The sequence below is a fragment of the Ixodes scapularis genome, unplaced genomic scaffold, assembly GCF_016920785.2.
Source record: "Ixodes scapularis isolate PalLabHiFi unplaced genomic scaffold, ASM1692078v2 PGA_scaffold5__190_contigs__length_132052651, whole genome shotgun sequence".
NCBI classification, from domain to species: Eukaryota; Metazoa; Arthropoda; class Arachnida; order Ixodida; family Ixodidae; genus Ixodes; species Ixodes scapularis.
Window position 1 is genome coordinate 43,006,571 of NW_024609880.1, and position 14,103 is coordinate 43,020,673.

Here is a 14,103-nt window from a genome sequence, read left to right on the forward strand (position 1 = left end):
TGGCGACTCTTTTCGTTCGATATAGACAAAGCGCTATTTCAAAACTTCCGTTTTTCAACAAGTTGTCCTAGTGACGAATTGCCCTATGACGAATTGCCCTGTGCGACGAACGGCCCTGCGACGAGTTGCCCTATTACGAAATGTCTTTCGACGAACGGCCCGTACCCCACCATGGACCTACCTTGAACCGCGCGCCGAGGTGAGGAGGACCTAAGTTCCACACACAGGGTGTTCGCTGCTTGTCTTACAATGTCGCCAGTCGTCTCTTGCTGAAGTAGACACCAGTGTGCGGGGTCTCTCTTTGCCGGAAGAGGTCCTTTCGCGATATCTGTTCGTCATGTGTGACTTCAGTGATTGCACGTTGTGGTGGTTGGCACGATGGCCATCAACGTAAAGCTCAGACTTGTGCTATCAAATACTCTACTCAAGATACTGTATCTTAAATACTTTTTGAAGTTTCTTGGTATCTTGCAAATACCTTTCATCGAGAGTATTTTATACTCTATTTTAAATACAATTCCGAGTATCTTGTACTGATTATCTTAAATACATTTTTGACATTCCGCCATTTTCCGAGTTTTTCGGTGTGAAGGAGTGTGGGCGTGGCACGAGCAAACGTGAACGTTCTTTCGAGCAACCAAATCCTGTAGCTGGTTCCAATTAGCTACGGTGACTTTGACTAAGATCGTGAACACATCGCTTTTTTGACGATAGCGACTCATATTTCAGCCCAAAGTTAGTACAATGAAGGTTTTCCCCTCGCTTTCCCAAAGGCGCCTTTCTACAGAGTTTTTCCCCAAAAAATCCTTAAACAACAACTAGTTGTGTTTGGAGATTTGTGTTGGTTCTTTGTCCCTCTTGTTCCCATTCTCCAGGGATTATTTTCGTCATCCTTGTCCAGCTCGCTTGCTCCTTTGCATTTAATTGCATTATAATTATAACAAAAGGTGTGGTTTTACGGAAATAGAGATGCCATCCTGAGGCGCAACGCAGACCGGGAAGCGACGTACGACAACAATGCAGACTTAAGTTAAAAAAAAATGACAAAAAGAAGAGAAGTGGACACTCATAAAGAAATAAAATATATTTTTTTTGCTTGTATTTTTGACCCCGCTACGGCAAAACGTCGACGTTTTCTTTTGTTTCGTTTCTTTTTGTCGTCAGTTCGTCACTTACTGCTCTCGCGAACACTGTCTGTAAAGGAACATGGATAAGCAGAGAAGAGGACAGGAAATGAACTAAGAGTTGGATGACCTCTCAGAATGCCAACAAAGCGTCCCCGAATGCTGAGTGCCTTTCTGAACACAACCTACTTGAAGAAGGTGCGACCACTGCCGTGGCTATTATGTGGGTTCTTGTTATTATCTGTCCGCTCATATCCGTATCCCAAGTTCGTTTATAGTGAACTCCCCTAATAGGGAATACACCAACTCAACTTTGTGACGTCACAGCGCGGTGGTGGCGCGTCGGTCGCACTTCCGGTTTGGGGCTGTGGGCAGAAGTCTCCATGCCAGACGTGTATTCCTGCGTTGTCCTACAGCAAAGAGACCAATAACCCGTTGAGGCCCGATCAAGGCTGTATAAACATACAAAACAAGCAGTTTTTTTTTCATTTGCAGTCAGTTTTGTTTTAGCGCTCGATCCTGCTGCGTCGCCGACATCGATGTCTGCGACGCTAGCATTTCTCATATATTTTGTTTTGGGCATAAGTTCGCCCCATTAAACGTATAGTTTAGTTTCTTCAGTTATTCGTCGCCTCATCATTTGTCATTCGTGACAATACCCTGCTCCTTAAAGTTGAACTGCATAAAATAGCCCTACGATTTTTTTTCCTTTCTTGTTTGCTGCGTGCTAATAAACAATTCTGGTAAACCAGACTTGCGCAGCTGTATAATTGTTGTTGTCAATGACGTCGATACAAATTAAGCAATGCGGAAGTACAGGGGTGGAACGGCTGCGCCATTTGCGCCATTTTGCGCCAGACGCATGTGTCTGCGCCATGTTGCAGAAACTGCCTCACAGCCAGTACCTCGCGCCATTATGCGCCAAATCGCAACACCTGCGCCAAAAGACTTTTTTTTTTATTTTGTCTTGGTTTCGGTTTTATTGACTTGATTGGCAACAATGAGCGCGTTTAGCCTGATCGGCCTTGATATCCTTTGTTCTGTTTATTTTCCCTGTGTATCCCCAGTCGGAAGCGCGCAAAAAAACTCGGACTAAGCGCTACACCACCTGCGACTGGATTGTTATTCTTCATGCATAAGCGGTTAAGCAAGTCGGCTGAGGTGATGTCTGCCGCCCGGAATCCGAGATCCGGACGTCAGTCGATTGAAAACAGATGAGCAAAATATTCCTTTTAGTACTTCATTGTTAGAAGTTGGAACCTTATTCTCGCAAGATAAATCGTGATTTGATAGAACTGAAAGCGGTCGGATCCGAAACCTTGCCGGCCGGCAGCTTTTACGCGATTGGTAGATCTACTCGGCGTACTTTAAAGGGATACTACAACGAAATTTCGGCGTTCATTTTTTGGTCTATATGTGTTCAAAGGAGGAGTATCACATCGAAAATACCAATATCTTGTTAAAAAAGTCTCGAAAAGGAATTTTAAAACGAATTAAACGATTAGCAAAGAGCACCTGGTGGATGTCGCTAGCGCCTCGTTTGTAATGCTCGTCTAGGAACCTTGACAGCTTGTGACGGTGAGTGTCTCGCTTCCGGCCACGACGAAAGAAGAGGGGAAGGAGGAACTCCCCTCTTCCCGAGAATGCCTTTTGTGTGTCGCAGAAGTCGCTATTGTCCCCCTACAAGATTATAGAAGATTAACCCGTCACTCAAAATTCGTACAAAAGCAGCCCCTTCGGTGGCTGGAACAACTAGGCCATCCTCTCGACGTCAGCCTCGCCGTAGCTTTGCTCGTTTCGAGACGACCTACGTCACGATTGCGTTGGATGTCACGTGGTCTCCGCTGGGCCTTTTCCGAGCGCTTGCCAGAGTGGGCCGTTTATAACGAAAAATACAGACACCAGGCTCAAGATACAAACGTGCAATTGTCTTTACGGATATTGTGGATCCTATTCAACCTATTTTTGAACACGACGGGAATATTTCAAATTACGTTGAAGTATCCCTTTAACCTTGCTCCTACTTATCACTGCAAATACGATAACTTCGTTAATCGTAGTCTGCTGCTTCGATATCGAGTTGCACAATAAAATAAACTAAAAATTTGTTGCCCTGTTCCTCCGTGCAACTGCACGTCCGTTGCTTACGCACGTCACGTGGTTCGCACATATAATTACTATGTCGAGCACGTGTGGGTTGTGCGATAAGCAGTGCTGGTTTGCATTTTGAGCAGCTTAAAGCCACTCAGAAAATATGAAGGACACTATCTTCAGAAACATAGGGTACTTGCTTTTTGATTCTCATTAAGGCTTACAAAGTTTCAAGTTATCGCATCTGTTACACTTATCCCATCTACCTAGGTCCCTAATTACTCATGTTCATCTGTGCTGCCGAGCACGATTGAAATTGCTCCCGTGCTTGTCTATGACACAAGCTGAAGTGCAATGAAAACTGATCTGAGCTGCTCGTAACCTGCTCCAGAACGTAGTTTTAACTACTCCCAACCTGCTCCAAAACAGCTGTTTCAGCTGGTCTCGTGGCTGCTCCCAAGTACATTTCATGAGTTCCACCACTGAAGTATCTTCAAAAGTAATTGAATTACATTTCTAAGTTTTTGTACTCTACTCAAGATACTTTACAGTGAAAGTAACTTGAGTAGTATTTTAAATACTTTATGAAGCTGGTATTTAGTAACTTAACTTAATTACTTTTATCGAGTATTTTGTAACTTAACTTAAATACTTTTATCGAGTATTTTGCCCGACACCGGTAAAGCTAGAGAAATTGCGTTGCTTGTGTCCCCGCAACAGAAACAGCAGCGACGACAGTGTCAAAGAGACAAACCGTGACTCATAGAGGCCTTACCAGTTAGGTGCGACTGGCATGACGTCTCATATTGTATGGGGCGAACAGCTCTCCCGGTGACTTTTTCGTTGATGTCATATGCGCGTGTTGTCCATGTCGCTCTAAACGCAACCGGGTGAACCAGACGTTGTGCGTTTAACAACGTTCATCAAAACGTTAGAAGGAGGTCGTCCTTGCATTGCTTTCCCGAAAAAGGCTGAGCTACTGGAAGCTTGCTTACGCCAAGCCAACACACCTACGCAGGATTAGAGCGTATTAAATAAAAATTGGGGCAAACCACTCTGAAACAAATGCTCGCTTGCCTGCTTAAATTCGAGCAGTGTGTATTGAGCTGGCACATGGCACGGCACGGCCTGTTTTCTACTGCGCTAGTTGTCGAGATCAGCGACCTGTATAGGTCCCTCGAGTCGCGACTAGTCCATATCGGAGGTTTGGACAGAAAAGCGCCAAGGGCTGGTCCCCTAACCTCAAGGCATTTAAAGAGAGAAAGAGAAAGAAAGAAAAAGAGTCACCAACTTCCAAATTTAGTATTCGTCGCTTCGGAAGACGAACAAAACATGCACATATACACGGATGCTAAACACGGCCCCGAGTAAATGCTCCTTCATGAGACATTTTGGGGTCCGTTGCCATGCGCGCTAGCACATGTACTGAATATGACATTTCGCGCACTCATTGGCTTAGAGAAAATTGGCTCGGAGCAAATTGGCTGAGTGGCTTGGAGCGGATTATCTTTCTAAGAACAAGCTTGGTTCTCTCATTAATTGAACCCTCTTCATAAACCGGGGTAATCCGCTTATGGCGCGTTTTGCAGGAAAGTCGATCCGTGGACAAATTTAGAGTATGCGTCTGTATGGGTGCTGACGTCCGAGTTTTTATTGGCCTCACTGTCCCAATCCTTCGCTCACGGTCACAAAACTTAGATGATGTGATTTCTCAACAAATCCACGAACGACTTCGCGTTTATTTTTGGAGCTCCAGTGCTAACGGACATTCGTTCGCAGGCTCACACGTATACTTTCCTGTTTTAGCGGACGATGTAAGCTACCGTAGGCCTTGGCGCCTTCTTTTTTAGAGATGGCAGCTTTTGAGGAAACCCCCCTAACTTCAGTTGTGTTAGCAAGGGCAGAAAGCTCGCTCTGAAGGGGGAGCTTCTAGTTCCAACTAAGGGCGAACGGAGTGTGTTGCTAGAACGCGAAGTTTAGGTTTCATTCTTCGAACACTTTGACAGATGGACGGATATGGTAGGTCCTGGGAGTCACGGCCGACTCATATTGAGTGTTGCAGCTGGTATTGTCAGGACTGTACACTCTCAAGAAAAAAAGGTTTAAAGGTGTGTATCCTTACATCCTTTGTCTTATATAATATACCCCAAAACTTCAATTCGACGTACAGCGACCTAGAGTCGAACAGGCGGCCCCAAATTTTACGAGGGGCTTGATAGCCGTGTGGTACAACTTATTAAAATAGCTAATGTACGTGTTCCTGACTACAAAAAAGTATAATCGGGGGTTTCTTGGCTCTACTGTAAAAACTCGGTGTTTTCTTTATGTGGTCTTTGATACATACTTTAGCCATTTAAAAAGTTATATTGCACTTTTATCAAGCCCCTCGTAAAATTTGCGGCCGTCTGTTCGACTATAGGGCTCTGTACGTCGAAATGAAGTTTTGGGGTGTATTATACTGAAGAAAAGGTGTAACGATACACCCTTTTACACCCTTTTTTCTTGAGAGTGTACATATTATAGAGTAATTGTGTTTCCTAGGTATAGCGGATTCGATTTTAAATATCATCGTCTAGACGATCATTTATGTGAGGCTTCTTGTTTTGTCAGCTGCCCAAGTTGTGAACCTTTCACGTTAACAGATTAGCGTGCCGAAGAAATGCGGAAGAAAGTGTGAGTGGTAGGGGCGGAAAAGGAATGCTATTTCATAACTTTATTTGATTACCACAATCATTACCGTTTCAAGTAATTCATTTAGTTTAATAAAAGGGCAATACATTAAAGTGCTCGGCCGGCTAGCGGTTGGTAGGAGTAGGCATTGAGAAGTAACTATTTTAATCTACTAAGGTATATTTTTAGGAAAACTAGACTACAAAAATACGTGAGAAGGTTATCGCACGTCTGTGTTCAAATCGACCGTTTTGCCCAAACCCTATTTAATGGAAACATTTCGTAGTTTCGGGATCTAATGAGAACTTTTAAAGTGCGCTTCGGCAGCATGTGCGTCAAATGTTACTCTGACGACTCCGATACTTCGTTGCTTTTGGGACGTATGTGCAAACGAATTATAGTTTTATTGAGCTTTCTTTTTTTACGGGCATGTAATATTTTTTTTTTGTGTTTGGATGTGACATTGTGATAAAATGGTGAATATGTTTTTAAATTGACTTCTTCACTGTTTTATTTTGAAAACGAAAAATTGGTGTGCTTTGAACGCACACATTTTGTTTATTTTTTAGTCGATCTTCGGTGATTTTCTTTTCTTTAAATTTGTTGTACGTAATTCACCCTCCTACAATAATTCCCCATGAGCGAACTGTAGAAAATCAATCAATGAAGCAATTAATATAACTTATTCTTCGGTGGTTAGTTTGCCGTCGAGAAAATAGAATCTTGGTCGTCCTGACAAACATTTCTTAACGTCTTAAAATTTAAACGTTGGCGACGAGATTTAGTAAAGAAAAAAAAAACTATCAACGTTAAATAATAACGAAAGAAAAGCTATGTTTTTATTACTATCAAGAACGTGAAATAGAACATTTTAATTAAATAAAGGACGCGGTAAATCTTCGCATGTACTTATTTTGGCGACCCTCTTTTAAAGGTGCCGTGCAACGATATTGGTGGGAATGGTTCTTTCTTTCCAAATACACACTGGATTTTGTGTGACCCAATTGCATCGATTGTCACTCAGCGTCAATGACATTGGACTGTTTTTGTTGCGGCGTAGTTTTAAACATAAAAGCGGCCTATTTCTTCCACTCTAGAGTTGCAAAATTTGATGACGTATAGTCGCGGGGATTTTCTCCCGTTGACGAAAGTCGAATGCGCCTTGTGGATTGGACATTAGGACTCTGTGAGCACTCGACTTGGGCTCGTGACAATCTGCGCGTTTGCCAACATTCGCTTAGTGGCTCATGTCCAATGACTGCGACGACGGGATTAGCCGAACTCTAACAATGTCTGGACCTCAGCGGGTACCAAGTGGACTGCCAACTCCAGAGCGTTACGACGGTGCACATTGGCGTCATTTATTCGGGACCTGGTCACGTGACCACGTGCTCTGACTTCGAATTGATGATGCAAACGCTGATTGTTTTGAATCCATAAGTCGCGTTCCCACCACCGATACGTTATAGACAAGACAGTCTGCAAACACCTGTCAGAGGCACGTTTCTTCGCTATATTTCCACATGCATAGCCGAGAGATGCCGGACATTATTTTATTGATTCCTTCTCCTCCGTATTTCTAAAAGTTTTGTGTTTACTCTTACTCCGAGTGATTGACGCTCGAACCTTTCAGCAGAATGTTCGAGATGCGGAGTGTAGTAAAGGAGTTAAGCATGACCTTGCCGAGCCAGTCTCCCGAGTATTCGACACTCGAACATTCTAAGCCAAATGTTCGAGATAACCGAGTGTATCATATAAGGAGGCAAACATTGCCTTGCCGAGTAAGTCTCACCCTAGCTCGGCGCGCAAACTTTTTTAGACCGAATGTTCGAGATACCGAAGGTAATAAGTAAGGAAGACAGCATGGCCGTGCGGACTTGCTCTCGCGCTAGCCAGCTGTGACGCCGACACCTCGACTCTCGCTGCTGCGTTTTCGACGACGCTCATTTTTGTGTCTGGCAAAAGTTCACCGATTAAAACTCTCTTTTTAGTTTCACGTTTGTCCATCCTTTCCTTTTTCATCCACGACACTATGACAGCCCTTTCACATTGGGCATACAAAAACCTGTTCGAAGCAGAGATGCTTCGAACATGCGTGAGGCGTTCCGCAGATAAGGCTGTCACCATGCCTGTAGGGAACACTGTGTCTTCGGTGTGACGTATGAGGAGCGCGACTGCGGCTATATGGAAATCCTGGACGGACAATGCATGCTCGTGGTCGGGTTTATCGTACCGTGGAAGGACCATATGAGACACTGTCAGACTCTCCCCCCCCCCCCCCCCTCCCTGTGTTGCGCGCGCTATGACGTCAGATCAACAGCTGCGCTTTGTTGCTGACACTCCCTACCCGGCCACGCTGCAACGTCCGTGTAGGGCCCTTATAGAAATCTATCGCTATTGGAGTCGGGAGGAGTGCGCTGACACCCCTTCCCCCTCTTCCAATCCACTGTGATGGGGAGTCGGAAGTAGGAGCTATGCATTACTAGAATAATGAAGTAGGCGCACGGGGTCATTTGAAAGAGCTGCTAAAATACTATCAAGTGCCATCGCACCTTCATTGCAAATGTCTAAGTAGGGCAGCTTCATCCCTATTTTTTTTTCTTTTGCGGCTGCAATTGCGCGGATATACGAACTAATATGAACGTCGAGGATTAATTAAAAGTGGTAATTACTGAAAGTAAAATCATGTTTTACGGCTTTCTTATTAAGAAATGATCGATCGGCAGTCTTGCGGCATAAATGATAGACGCACCGACCCTTAGCAGAGATCTTACAGGGATTATATGTTGAGGAGTAACCGACCAAGACGCCGCCGTCACTTCTAAGAACGAAACAATTAAAAAAGGACACGGGCTTGTATATCGCCCCAAACACGTGCGTCAAAGGGACGTCACAGCTACGATTTTGGCTCCGTACGTTCTGGAACGTCGAAGCGGCACCGACTGGCGGCAACAGCTCCTGCGACGTCTCGCACCAGGGTTACCCGCGTTTCACACAGTCTTTTCCTCCCCCCCCCCCCCCCCCCCCCCCCCCCCAAATCGCTCTCGACTCCGATTGGCCGAAAGAGAGGCTCGACACCTCCTTCCGAACACTCCATCATCACGGCGGCACAATTCGGTCGGACCGACTTAGCAAAATGTCTGACCTTGAGATGGCGGCGAACCCAACCCCCGGTGCCGTTTTTAAACCCGGCTCCGTCATGTGACCACGTGACCGCGGGACGTCACAGGAAGTTTCGCACCCCCACATGTTTGTTTTCTCGCGGCGGTCCGCACCCGGAGCCAGCTAGACCCCCAATCCTAACTGTTAAACGCCTGCGTAGTAAAATTTCGAAACTGTCTGCTTTTTTCAGACCGGCTCCTGGCTTCTCTACCATTTCCCCCGACATACGTCGGTGGGTGAGGGGGCGAGGGTGGTGACCAGGGTTGTGCAGGTGACCAAGACGCGTTGTTTGTTCGAGGGACCGAACTGCCTCAACGTTGCGCCACTCAGAACTAAAAAAACAACAACACTACAAAGACTAAACGTCCGTGTTTAACTTTAAGGTATGTCTGCACCAGTTTCTGCTGTACTACATTAAAGCAAATGAAACGCTCATGTTTAGGTGGCGTAAAGTCGGTAAATCTTTGAGGTAAAGCTACACTGGTTTACGGTCTAGATAAGAAGTATAGGACTACAGTACGGCTTCTAGGCTGGATTTCTTAAAGAGTATCACACAGTACCGGTTAGACGACCACACACCAGCACTATGTTCATTTAGATCTATACGGGCAGGGCTGAGGATAGACATTTCCGAAAAACATATGTTGACCCCACCGTCCGCTTGACGCACTGCGACGTTCCGATGCACGGCGCGTAAGATCATCCAGCAACGAAGAATGAAAAGATTTATTTTGAAAGGGAGGGCTCTCTGGTCTAGCGGGGAAGGGAAAGAGAGGGAAGGCGGTTAGCCATGAATCAAAGACAAAGTCGCCGTTCTCTTAACATTTAAAAGTTTCAGAACACATAGAAGGCAGAAGGAAAGCAAAACGAAGCATGTGCCGGCTTCCTGTTCTGTTCGCTTTACTTTTTGTGCGTCCTGAGCTCGTAATAAAAAGAGAGAATGAACAGTGCCTCAGCGCGAGCTCCCTCTCCACGTGCTCCGAGTTCAGGGAGTGTGATTCAGCCCTACACAGTTGGATTGATTCATAGGCTGCATAATTGATCACTTTCGTGACTTTTTTTTCTTCTTGCAGTCCACTGTGAGATCGTTTCGAAATTTATGGCAGTGTAAAAATGTATTTATGTGCGACATAAGCTCAGGTTCAAAGTTTGATGTCCGAAGCTACTCCGTGGGAACCCGACGATCCTCGAATCTCGCGAAGTGTACGTTGGGGTGTTTCTCTCCCTGCCTATTTTGTATCTATTCAAGTGCGACTTTAAGCCCAGCACAAATCTCAGTGGTAGTGTGTTTTAAGCAAGGAACAAATACTGAAGAGGACACTGAAATAATTATTGAGTTTGCCAAGAGTGTGGACATTATTATGCTGGTAATACAGCTATGCATCTCAGATTTCGAGGCCTTCGAAAAAAAAAAATCAAACAATAATATTTACAGTGGCCACGTACCGTAACACATACACACAAAAAGGTTTCAGAGTTGCTTTAACGATAACCATAAAACGTAAAAAAAAAGATGTTGATGGGGTCGTCGTACAACAGTCACTTCTATGATTGGGCAAAGTCCAGTGACTGTTGTAGGATCACCCGACAACTTAGTATAAAGAAGCAATAAAACCTCATTGGTTTTGTTAATATCTAGTTTAAAAAAAATTCGATTTGATGACAAAATTAATGAGTCTAAAAACAAATCTCAATCGTCCTGCTCCCTCTCGCTATCAGAAAACGCGATAATTAGAAAACATTTTGCAATACGTGAAACAAAAATATTAATTTTTATATCATAGGTTTTCCTTGAACGCAGCTTAACTGTGCTTTTTTTCGCTTTTTTTTGAACGAGAGTTTTCGTAAATATGCTCGCTTATTTTCAATAGAAATTTTGGTACGATATAAGCTAAAGTTTAAATACAAGGACAGCTAAAATCTGGAGCGGTCACAATCGAAAAAATAAAGGGGATATTCTCGGCAGACCAATTCTTCGATTTCCGTTCTCTTTTCCTGCCCTTCCTCCTGCAAAAATCGGATAGCTGCTTTTTTCTTTTCGTTTAGTAATTCTTGATTCCGATTTACCACGTCGCTGCTCTAAATGCAGGGGGACGCATGACGCAACGTATGCCGCCCGAATCAATGCGTGACTCGCGGAATACCGCTGAAGGAGTATAGCGACTCGCCAAAGTCCCTTTCTCTGTCAAGGGCGTTCGTTCTGCCTCCCGCTCTGCTAGCTTTGTCCGCTTCAACGATCATCCTAGGATTCCAAAAGGGCAGCCGATGGAGGAACCGAATCCTCGACGTAGGATTAAGTACTTAAACTATACTAAACGCCAGTCACGTACCGGTGACACTACCGAGACCCGGTGTCTGAAAGTAATCGATGGCGTCATTTGGTCTGAACTTTTGAGGGTCTCTCTCATTCTAAGTCATTCTCAGTCTAAACGTGAACGGAGAGAGGGGGTGTTTAGATCCAGTTTTCGCGTAATTGAAATCGAAAATAACATTGGCGGTTAGAAGGGTCTGGGACTAAACTTGAGCAAGCTTTAAAAATAGATTCTTGCAGTAACACAGTGGCAAACGTATGGAAAGAATACCATAAATGGTTATTTATCGATCGAGACTCTCCTTGCGCATCGTAAGGATGTTTCTCGAGTTCAGTGAACTCAAACTATGTCTGATTTAATTTAGTGTTTTTTTTTTATTTCTTCTATTTCTTTATAGTGGTTTGTTTTTTTACCTTCTAACACACGTGTTAAGCCGCCGTCGCACATTCAATACATTATACAAAACCAGGTTGGAGAATAAAAATCAAGATTATTTAAATTGTGGTGAAATAATGATCTAGATTGGGGTTTAAATCACACGTGTTTTTCGTTTAAATTACACATAACTTAAATCACACCCGCAAATTAAATCCTAAATGTATATATATATTTTTTTATTTATCGTCTCTGTATCTTTCCATGCTTTTTACAACTATTTGTTTTGTATTTAAGAAAAAAAAAGAAATCAACAAGCAAAGAGTTTTAAAGCTGCTGAACATGAGCAAAAAGCGAAGCTTTTCGGAGCACATGAAAACGTGGAGCTTTCTTTCTACCATAGACTTCTTATAATGTACGCTAGAGGTTCAGCTGGCGGTAGTGTCTATGCAACTTCCGGTAGGCAAATTCAAGCAGACAGAAACCAGTCTACTTTTGCGGTGCTCCTGTGCATTCCTATGGGAAAACGCGCGTGCATTTTGTCTCTTCGCCGGAAAATAACATAGATAACTTTTGTTATTTGGGTCGTGCCGAATAGTATCTACGTTTAAGAACATTGTAAAAGTGTAATTGTTTTATTTATAGCATTTTTCTTTACCACAATGTTAAACTTCGCTATATTTCAGATTCAAACCTCTTCCATGGCAGGTATGTAAAAACGAGCGCCGATTCTAAGCAAAACAACATTCGAAAGGGGTGTAGAGTGAGTTCAAGATTCGCCAGTATTCCGGTGGAGCCTATATATTGCTAATATTCCCGTCCTCTCTTTATATTAAAATGGCTCCGTCGTGTATCTTTACGAGTGGTTAAAAAAAAAAAAAAAAGCACTCGGAACGTAAAGAATAAAGTACGTTGGCTATGAAAGGACTCTTTTTATTATTTCCAATGTCGGGCAGCTTTTATCGGGCACCTGTTCTCTGGATTCTCCCTATTTTCACAGATTTGGAGCATGCGGGTGATGTTTTTAACGCAGAACAAGCGTCTTCGCGCATATTCATGAGCAGAAGGAATAAAGCATTACTCATTTATTGCAAACTGGGCTATATTACGTGGCTTTCAATTTATTTTGACCGTCTGCATGCAGGAGGAGCTACTTATCTTTTGCGACTGCGTAGTTTTTGCAGTATCTCTTGGTTTTACACTTGTACTTCGTTCGTTTGACACTTATCTCTCCCATGCTGAAAAGCGCCGACGCCATGTTCGCGCAAACAGTGTCTAACAGTGCACATAAATACATGTACAAAGCTGCTTTAGAACCATTTTTTATGCCACGAATTTAAAATAAAAACGCCGTAACTGACCAATTACATTATCTGCGTGACTAAGAAATGTTCCAATCTACCTAGTGGGTACGAATTATTTGTGAAATTTGCTCTTATAATTGAGCGCAGGGAGCCAAAAAGCACCGGCTTTTTCCTATAGAAAGACATTACCGGAAATCAATTTCCGACTAGTTGCTGTCTGCTTCAATTTGACGCAGCACACTAGCGCCAGTTTAACCTTTAGCGTACATTATAATAACTATATGGTTTCTTCCTTACATTTTGTTGGTTAGCTACGTAATGGCAGGCAACTCATAATGCCACAGATCAACGTTCAGGGCTCAGAAAAGCGCCGACTTTTGCTCACGTTGAGCTGACCTTTCTTGCACGGCGGATATCACAAAAATAAAAGTGTACTTTACATTTAAAGTATTTTTTCCCCGTATTTGTTTTTTTTGTCATCGGACGTATTGATCAATCAATCTGCAACGTTTAAAGACTTCTAGTGACAAAGGAAAACAATGTTTTTCTGCACCGATTTAAATAAAATGAATATGGTTTAAATCGAATAAACCCGATATAAATCAAACAAAATCTGATTTGCTCTATATAAGAATAAATCATGATTTTTTTTCACCCTGTACAAAAGACAGTCCGCAGACACTGTCTTAGCGGTGTTTCCTCTTGCACGATGATACTTTCACAATGATCTTAAAAAAACTGTTTGCAGACTATGGGCAACCTATAGAATGTATGTATGTATGCATGGGTGATTTTGGCTACGCCCTTTGTAACGGGTGGTAGTTTGCGCCACCTAGCGTAAGAAAATGCTTCCCTCCCCCACTTAAACACCCGATTTCGTTCCCTCTGTATGCCTTCAACTATCACCGGGCTGGGGGAAAGAAACGCCAGGCTAACCTTTCGGGGTTCGGGCAAATACAAAATAAAAAGTGATCGCGCCGCGCTTAGCTCGGCCGTGCAGCCACTCCGGAGTCTGCCCGTGCGGGCCCTGCTGGCTCGGTGGCCAGCCGCTCCCTCTTACCGGCG

General features: G+C 43.7%; 1 protein-coding gene across 1 annotated transcript in view; it reads left to right on the forward strand.

The window, feature by feature from the left end:
- Positions 1–14,103, forward strand: part of LOC8052061 (RING finger protein nhl-1) — a 247,621-nt gene that overhangs the window by 173,992 nt on the left and 59,526 nt on the right. The gene's annotated exons all lie outside the window — the stretch shown is intronic.